Raw genomic sequence first — 10,051 nt, forward strand, 5'->3', positions numbered from 1 at the left:
CCAGGCTTGCACCCCAGGGAGGTCACTTTGATGCTGCTAATGCAGTGGTTTGACTTCACCCTAGAAGGTGCACTCCGTTGCCTCCTGAGGCGGACAGAGGCAAACAACAACAACATCTGCATCTGCTTTTCCAAATAGTCACCACTGCTTTTTAAGGTGAGCTTGAAGGGGTCTAGGCAAAATAGTTAAAGGAATGTAGAGGGAAATGCATTGTGTGTTTTTTTTTTAAAAAAAAAATAAGATTCCCTCTCTCTCTAATGTCTCACACAGCTCCGTAGTGATGGCCGAGGAGGAAAAGAATCTAAAGAGCAAAACTTAATAACCTTAAACACATTTACTTGGATGTAATTGATTTCAGCCTTAGGGCTCTTCTATATATGCCAAGAATACTGACATTTCAGCCCAGGTGGGTCAAGCTGATATCCAAGCTGTAGCTCAAAGGAATACCACCAGGGGAATTTTCTACAGAGCAGCTCACAGAATAGGTTAGTACATTATTTCAAATGCCAGCATCCGATCTAAGTCAGTTATAAGCCACTTAGAGAGCAATGGCATTCCATCCACGTTATATCTGACGAACCTGAAATGCTCCCAGGTCAGCCGCCATCATTCAAGATAGAACACTAAGTTATGTGCACATGATGTTCCGTGTGAACGACTGCTTGGTGTTGTTTTGCTTGCTTTTTCACTCACACTACATACAGCAACTACTATTTGACCCTTTCTGTTGCTGTCCAGTACCTAAGGTACTTTTCCCCTCCTTCCTTCCTTCCTTCGTTGTTGCAATGATTGCAGAAAGTTGCAATCTGCAGGAGTCCTTTAGATGCATTTCATAATCAAAGTTGGTCTCTCTGTCTGTCTATTTCACACACTTATAATTCGCAGTAAAAACCTCAAAAATAATTATGGGTTTAAAGGTTTTGGGCTGTGAGCAGCTGGGGCAGAGCTGCTATACCAGATACACAGCAAGTGGGTCATTATTGCTTACTGAGAGGGGGAGGGGGAGGGAGAAAGTGGTGGGGAGGTTGATGTCGTGTAAATGATGACCGCCTCTTTCCATATGAACCTACTCAGACCCTGACATAATCTTCTGAAGCCCTCCTTCATGTGTCTCCTCCTCTAAAGGTCTGGAGGGTGGCAACACAAGAATGGGTGTTCTCTGCAGTGGCTCCCTGTCTGTGATATGCTCTCCCCAGGGAATTTCACCTGGTGCCTTCATTATACACCCTTAGGCACCAGGCAAAAACATTCCTTTTTAACCAGGCCTTTGGTTGACCTGATTGACATATTCTACCCTTTTAAAATGTGCCTCTTTTGGTGGGTGGGGGTGTTGTTGGGTAATTATTGTTCTTATTTTGATTTTATACATTGTGATCTTTTCTGTGAACTGCCCTGAGACCTCCGGGTATAGGGCAGTATATAAATTCAATCAATCAATCAATCAATCAATCAATGCACCAGTAGGACCAGCACATTAGCTTCACTATTGTATTTGCATCATGCCAAACTCCTCACCCCCTCAGTAAGCAATAAGGACCCACCTGCTGGGAATCTAGCATATTCATCCTACCAGATAATCTACTTCTGGCTCTGAGCCCATCATTCTGTTTTGAACACTGGATTCCTCAAAACATTCCATTTGGTGTGGCCACACCCTTTCTTTCACTAATTTGTCAGTGAGAGGACAACTACATATATCAGTCAGTTGTGACACACCAACAGGCTAAAGAAAGCAGGGGTCAGGGAAGGCCCTCGCTTTCACTTTACAAATGTTTCCTGTCTTATATGGAATTTTTATTTGCCACAGGTGAACAGTTATTTACATGCCTGAAGTAGATGATGTAAGCATTATTTTCAGTTCTACAGTAGGAAGCCCAAATATGACAACCCCCAAACAAGTGTCTGGAACGGAAAATGTGATTTACATATATTTGTTTTAACATTTTAATCTTAATTTTCATACCCAAAGGTGGCTAGCAACAGCCATTAAAAACATCAGTTAAAATATTAAAAATTAACAGAACTGCCCCCCAAAAGCAGCAAAAGCAGAAACAATCAGGAGTAAAAACAGGCAGCAAAGTAGAAATTAAATACATCATCCACTGAAAGCTGAGCAGAATTGGATTTATTTAACCATACCTAAAACTAGCAGAATAGCTACCAACTGGATATTCCTAGAAAGAGAGCTTTATAACCAAGGTGCCACTACCGAGTAGGCCCTTGGTAGGGCCTGCTGAGTAGGCAGGAGATCACAATGATCAAAAGTCTCACAAACAGGCAACAAACATTTAGCTCTCCCCGTAGCTGTGTATTTCATCCTAGAAGTGAACTGTGCAGGTGAATGGACATTTGCCTATAGTAGGAATTTGTCTCTCTGTGTTAAAAATAAAAAAAAATGCTGGGGAACTTATGAGTGATGAACAGAACAGCTGCAAAGTTTATAGGGCTCCAAAGAACTTTATATGAAAATGTGTATATTGCCTTGTCATATTTATAGAAGAGTCATTGCACACGCTAATGAATTGTAACCATCTCTAGGGCAGAATATATCAACCCCATTAACTGTGCTGCAGAACAACATAAACTAGAAAGAGAAGTCTTCTAACCAGCTGTGAACAGCAAGCTGTCAACCACTTTTATAATTGTAGGTGATTAATCTCCCTACTCCAAGTTATTAATTAGTTTATTGGGCTTAAATAAATTTGCATATGGCCAAAAACTCAGTGCAGATAATCAAAACCTCTATCACTCATTATGAGAAAGAAAATCATTATCTATCATCTATCTGTCTATCTATCTATCATCTATCTATCTATACATACATACATATGACCAAACGTACCCCAAAATAGCAACAGAGGCCCTTAATTTGCAAGAAACCAAGTAAAACTGGCTTGTTAAAATTGGCCACTATCAATGAATTGATTAAAGCCTTGGTTAATTCATTGATTAACTCACACCTAAAGAAACATGGGAACTGAAGTTTGCTCCTCAATGAGCTACAATTCCCAGAGCCCTTAACAAGCTACAGTTCCCAGGATTCCTTGGGGGAATCCTTTCTTACTCTGGGATCAGGAAAGCTCCATTGCTTTGGGATAACTTGGTTGTGAGTATCAGCATGATCACCCTGCCTTCTGCTTTTGCAGGAGATTTAAACAGCTACCTCTGATAACTAGGTTATGAAATTTCATCTAGGGCTATCCTCTCTCCAAGCAATCAGAGGAATGACTGAATAACCTACAGTGATGGGCAGGACTTTGGGCTATAGATCTGGGACCCCACTCAGAAGATGAAACAAGAGAATCTCAAATGCAAGAAGGGTGGGATGCCACAGTTTGAAATAAGCAAAGTGATACACATTACGTTCTAAAGGGCCAGTAAGTCCAGGTTCTAACATTTTCTAAGTGCATCGCTAAAAAACATATAGCACTACTCTAAAGCAGCTAGGTTTTACCTCCAAGAAACCAACACAAGAGAGCTAAGTGCATCTCAAGACAGCACAAAACCAATGACATAAATGCATAATATACTCTCTCCCCAAAGGTATTAGTGTTTGTAGAACACAACCAGCTCCCAAGTCCTCCTGAAAGTGGACTCAAATGTTCTCTACTACAGAAATGTATGTCCTATCATGGTGCCTAGTTTCGTGAAATCCAATTGTTGGCTAAATTCTGTAGTACTATAGTACTGGAGGGAGGAGTGGACAGGGAACAGGGAGGAGAAAGGAGCTGTTCTGAGGTTTTATGGGGCTATTGCCTTTATAAAATGCTGGATAATGGTTTACTGTGCCTTTTGCAACCGGCTTGTTGAGTAAAAGCTGAAGATCATAGTCCATTTTTCAAAAAGAGTAGTGGATGACCCTGGTCTATACGCCTCCTTAGAAGCATTTGTCTATGCAGCCTCTATTGCCGACACCAACAGTAACTCACGTGCATGGAAAATGGCTTTGCAATACCTTGACTATGAGAGGTGCAATATAAAACCAAATTCTATTCTCCTTTAGAAATGACTCATAAAAAACGTCACCCCTTTAAGTGTGTGTGTGTGTATATATATACATACACACAAAGCCGTCTGTGTGTTTATACATAACACTTAAAGTGGAGGCATTTTTATGAGCCATTTATAGCACAGAAGAGAATGGCGTTGTGAAGCAGAAGCTTCCATACTCAAGACCTCTCAAAGCACTTTACAAATCAGTGGGTTAGAAGCTGGAAATGAAGTGGCTGCATGCAAACACATTTAAATTGTGTATGTACATTACACACACTTTCATTTTATACATGAGCAGAGATCCCATATTTAAACTGTGGGACTTGGGATATTACCAGATTGATATTCATGAACCATAAAAAAGCTACCCTGAACCCTCTCATCTACTTAATGCTCATTTAAAGCCAGGGCTGTGCAAATTTGTAGCCTACGGAGACAAACACCCAATCAACTTAGTGCTGTGCTGAAAATTTCTTTCTCCCCCCTCCTTTAACCATTCTTCAACAATTAATAAGAAAAGAAATTCCATTCAAATGACGTCAAACAGATGGGGACATTTCAATGAAATCCTTGTAAGTTGGAACTCTGAGTTTTTATTATGCTCACCTCACCAAGTCAAGAGATATTTTGTTGATGTATTTTTTTTTACATCCTACAAATCAACACTTTAGTGGTCTATACTCTGCAGCCTTCTCTAAATAATAATAATAATAAAGATGTTTAGGGCTACTTTCTTTTTCCTACTCATATTGAAATACTGCACCTCAATGAGGCCAAACTTAGATTCACAAAATGTTTAGGGGTATGCGTACCCCAAGAAAAAAGCAGTGTGTGTGTGTGTGTGTGTGTAATTTTTGAAGAAGAAAATCTGTGTGGAAAGGTATGGTTTTTCTAAGGTAAAAGCAAGACTTTAATTAAAAACAAAATCAGTGAATACACCACTCTCAGGCACTCAGAAGCCAGCTTCGCATACTTCAATTAAATCTCAGGGGAAGATGCCCTAAGGGAAAAAAATATATAGCAATTTTTTAGATTTTCTTCTTAAACCAATGGGGGTGAAACAGAGCTTTAGATTTCGCATACTACCCATCTGAGGGAGGTTTGGAGTGTTCTAACAAGGGACAGTGCTGCCTCCCCATCTGTGGAATGTTCTCCCCTGCAAGGCCCACCTGGCATTGGCTTTGTTATACTTTCAGTGCCAGGTGGAGATGTTTTTTCTGCTCCAGATATTTGATGGTATGGCATGGCATGGTTACTTTTATGCCTGTTTTAGTTGATTACCACAGCTGTTTTGTCTGCTATGATGGTGTTGTTATGACATTGTTTATATAGCTTTGCATTAGTCTTGGGACTTTCAGAAATGAGCACTCACACTTTACATTGTGGGTGCCCTTTGCGGGATCGTGCATGGTGCTACAGTTCCCAGGGAGCTTACTGGCAAGCAGGGGCTGGCTTGCCCCTCAGTGTTAATTTCTGGAGGTTCACACCCAGCCTAAGTAATCAGGTTTCTTGCTGGGAGGTGGAGCCAGCCCCATTTATACATAGGGGTGTAGCTCTGGAGATTCACCCTCCCTACCCTCCCTTTGTTTAATGTTTCTGTTTGCAGGTTAACTTTTTCTTCCTCTTTAGCAGGTGCTGCTATGTTCTTTGACTGGTTGCTGTTGAAGGACCAGGAAGAAATTTTCATTCATTGGTAGGTTTTGTCTTCCCCATAGCAATTTGTCACAACTTTGGCAGTTATGGCATTGGGTGGAATCCTTTAGTCTTTTCTTCCCTATAATGGGGAGGGGGTGAATTGGTGACTCACCCCCCTACAGTGGCGATTCCAGGGTCCCCTCTTAAAAGGGGTTATATATATATGGGTGTCACTGGCCATACACTGAAAGGTCGTCAGTGAACTACCCTGCATGTGAGGATATGGGCTTGGCTGCCTGCTACACTTACATCTTGCAGAGCACCCCCATATCCCATTTACCCTGGTGAGCCCCAGTTCCCCCCGGCTGGGGGACTGGGAGGGATAAATGCCCAAGGCCTAAGCTAAGGTCTTCCTACATTCGGAAGTTTAATAAAGTTGTGGCCTAATTTTAATTCCATATAATGTTGTAAGAGTCTTTGTTCCTTCCTTATGACCCCTGAGGGCTGGGGCTGTCACCACCTGGTAACGCAATAGCATTTCAGAAGTTTAATAAAACCAAACTAAACACCTTTAGATGGAATTGCACCTTACATACATGAGCCCAGTGACTTTATGGAGTCATTTCCAGACAGCGAGGGCAACTGGGATCTGTCCATGGTACTGATTTCCCTGACCGCTGCTTCCAGAACAGCTTGGCCAGAACAGCTTTGGCCAGAACAGCTTTGGTCTGACTGCATTCATGTCCTATGTGAGCATCAAGTGAATATGCTACTTAGTGAAAGCTGGAGGCTAGAAGCAGAAAGAGTCTGATTCATACTGAGGGTGCAAGGGATAGAGATGTGGACATCATGGCAGCTTGTCCAAAGACCTATGCACACTTAATGATGCAACTGGGCATGTGAAAAGGCATACTGGTTCTCAATTCATCAGAATCAGATTAATTCTGGATGTATAGCAGATGTCTTCTTAATAAATTTACCCCTCTTCCTATATTAATTGTAATTCAGAAAAGTGATGGGGTTAGTATGCAGAGAGACAGCTGCTTTACTATGTGACTTACCCAGGCTGGACATATTCTTCCCAGGCAACTACAACAGAGTGCTAATGTGACAATTCAACCTAAGGAAAGCTAATGCATATATTCTTATCAAAGGCTTGGTAAGTAAACAACTTTGCAACTGTGGAGGCGGCAGCAACCACACTACTTAGGACATCTGCAGAACATATCTCAGAAGGTCTCTGTCATCTGGGATGATACACAGTGTAGTTCTCTTCCTCATTGGTGTTTTTCTAATTTTTCAGAGGAGGTGATGTTGACATCACTGGCTCCTCCCATTCAATCCTGTGTTTCTGATTTTACCAGGGTGGCGCATGAAATTACACAAGCTGCACTGACTCCCTCTTGGTAAGATAATGTCCAATGGGATACTTGTTGCAAGTAACTTCTATTGAACTTGTGGGATTTACATTTGAGTAAATGTTATTGGGATTTCAGTGCCAAGGGATAGCAGATGCATCTTAACAATTTTTTTTTGATAGGAAGTTTTTTTTTGTTTCTAATTAAAATATTAAAATTTCTTTTAAATGTAAACTGGGCTGAAAACTATTTTGAACTACTGATTGCGAAGAAGGCCCTTGTTTTAATTTTGGCAAGAAAATGACAGCCCTATCCTGGATGCAGGCAACAAACTTGAATTGATTGGCATCAGTCACCAGTGTATGGTGCAGATATAACAAGTGGTCATTGTTGAGTTGGCTGTGAAAGTGGATGGGCTAACAAGTCTTGAGCATATTCTTGTTGAGCAAAACTTCCTTCTGCCATGCTGAATAGAACATAAGCTGTGGGAGACCTCACAGTCTCCAGCTGCTGTACAGTCCAACCAAACAGATAGGGAATGCCACAGGCTTGGCACAGACCACAGAAATTTTGCAAGTGAATTCAAAAGCTGACTGGCAAAAAAACAAAGGAGGCACAAAATGTATCAAGCAATGATTGTTGTGAAATGTATGTGTGGGGGAGACAAAACTGTATTTTTTTCTGGTGTAGCTTTCCTTATTAAACCATGATGTGCCTTATTATGGAGAACAGAGTGATTATATTACTGCACAGTTTCCAAAAATGGCCCCTTGATCTTGGTACAGGTGAGCATCAGGCAAGTAGCTTGATCAGTTAAGATGTAAGCACCGCAGTTCAGGCGCTGATATGTTCAAGAGGACTACAAATCAATTCTGCAATTAACTGCTTATGACTTTGGTGGTATAACCATCTGGCTTCTCCTTCTTGGGGACATATTTGTAAAACTCCTAGGAACCCTCCCAACAGTTAGTGGCAACCACTGAAACATCTAATCAAGTCTTAATGGGGGAGAAATAAAGACCTCCTGACCAGTTCATGAATAATATGAGAGACTGAATTCTCAGTACTGTTCTTCCATTCATTGCACTTATTATTAATAATATTTTGCCTTGCATCCAGTGAGGTGTGCATTGAAAAGTGCATAGCTTGACATTAACACCTGCTCTGTATGCTGAAATGGTTATGCTTTTGTTGGTCATGCTGGAAGTGGAAAACAATAAAAGCAAAGGAAATACAAATGACTTTTTTCCCCCTTCTTGGTTTTCATCCAGCAGTACAGCAGTTTCTATTTTCCTAACAAGCATCTTGTGGATATGTTTTACAATGTACGGATGAGGGGATGTGCAGTATTGTGAAAGATCACGGAACCCAGAAACAAAATCCATTGGCCACCTATTTCCTCCCCCCCCCCACTATGGGAAATACTTTAACTTAGACAATATGTGTGCCTCTTATTAGTAAAGATCAGAATACAAAGCTATCAAAGTCACAGAACTGTGTGTCACATTTCTAATTTGGGGGGATTAAATATCTAGAGAGAGAAAGCAAGATTCCTCTGCTCCCACCCCGATCTCTCACATGCAAAAGACAAGGCTTCGGTGAATGTTTACAATTTGGTGCTAAATAGTTCATTTAAATGCTTATTTAAGAATTATGTGAGTTTCACTTATCACCACATGATTAATTTGGGCAAGATCTTTTGGGGGGAAAGGAAGCTCCAGTGCGAGCACTGAAATGTCTTATTTGCGACTGCTGAATTAGATCCTTGCTTAGAAATGGAACCTGTAATCCAGTTAAACAACAGGTAAGAGGAACTGGAGAAAAGTTGCCTTGCAGTGCTTTTCTTTGGAACACAAAGGAGCCAAACCCCCTCTTTTAAAAGGTCAGCTTTTCAGCACCTCAAACAGCTGCCACAATTTAAGAAAAAAATCCTTCAAATAGCATCAGAAATCTCTCATTCAAGTTCTGCACTGTACCTTAAAGGGGGGGCAGTCTTCTAATGAACTATATTGCATAATTTTTGACACAACTGTTCTCTGGTCCACCAAATTCAAACCATCGAGAGCCCCACCTGTGCATCTTTTAAGCTAGAGGCAAAGGGAAATATTTCTGCCCCTTTGCTATTTCCCTTCCCTGCAGTTCTGCACAGAGCTGCTGCTTTGCAACCCCTTTCCTCACTCTCAGATCAATACATATCACACACTCACACACTTTCTTGAGAACTTAGTCAAGTTTCCCCTGTCACTGTGTGTGGGACAACCACCCCCAGGAAGAAAAGGATGCCCGAGGTCATTTCCTCCGTCTTGCAAAAGCCCTCGCCATCCAGTGGCGCAGCGTTTGCAAATCTGCCGATCCCTGTGGGTCTGGGATCTCAGGATACAGAAGCCACCCGATTGCGTTTCATCATCACCGTTTTGTGTTTTGCTTTTATAAGGCTTACCTGTTCTATGAAACTGCAGCAGGGAAGCAAGCGGCGGCGGCGGCAGCAGCAGCAGCAACAGCAGGAATATGCAACAGCAGCTTCGACCAAGGGAAAACCTTGTCTCGCTATCCCACCGTCGCAACAAACTGTTTTCGCAGGCGTCCTCTTTTCATTCACCAAAGATAAAACAAGAAAGGCAGGCGGGTTGAAACCACTTCCTTACTGGCAGAGGTCGTCTCTCTTCTCAGAAATGACTGGATCTCTCTCTCCCTCTCTCTCTCCCCACATTTACCCTTCAGATCAATACAGCTCTTTAGCAGCAGCTTCAGCTAAACTGCAGCTGATAGAGCCTAGCCAATAGGTACAGAGGATTCCCCTTCTGCAACCCTCCCTCAAAAAGACACACGCAGAGCATGCATTTCAAATGTTATTAGTTGGGGAGGAAAGGCAAAAGTCATCTTAACCCCTTGCTTGAAGCCTAACCTGTCTCTCTTCCCCCTCCATCCCCTGAGTGCAGCTTTCCAGGCTGCCTTGAAAAGACTCCCCAGCCAAGCAAAGAAGCCCAATTGGAATTATGGAAAGGAGTGTGACCCTGCGAAGCCTCTAAAAGTGTTTTTAACTGTCCAAAGCCTGTCAGCCTCCA

The 10,051-nt window shown here is 41.9% G+C and overlaps 1 protein-coding gene across 2 annotated transcripts in view; it reads right to left on the reverse strand.

Moving 5' to 3' along the window:
- Positions 1-9,836, reverse strand: part of CDH12 (cadherin 12) — a 666,500-nt gene extending 656,664 nt beyond the window's left edge. For both annotated transcript variants that reach the window (XM_082234335.1, XM_082234336.1), the window contains exon 1: positions 9,427-9,836. The gene's annotated coding sequence lies outside the window, so the exon portion shown is untranslated. The remainder of the gene's footprint in view (positions 1-9,426) is intronic.
- Between the last annotated feature and the right edge of the window lie 215 nt (positions 9,837-10,051).

Source organism: Podarcis vaucheri (assembly GCF_965113315.1).
Source record: "Podarcis vaucheri genome assembly, chromosome: 8".
NCBI classification, from domain to species: Eukaryota; Metazoa; Chordata; class Lepidosauria; order Squamata; family Lacertidae; genus Podarcis; species Podarcis vaucheri.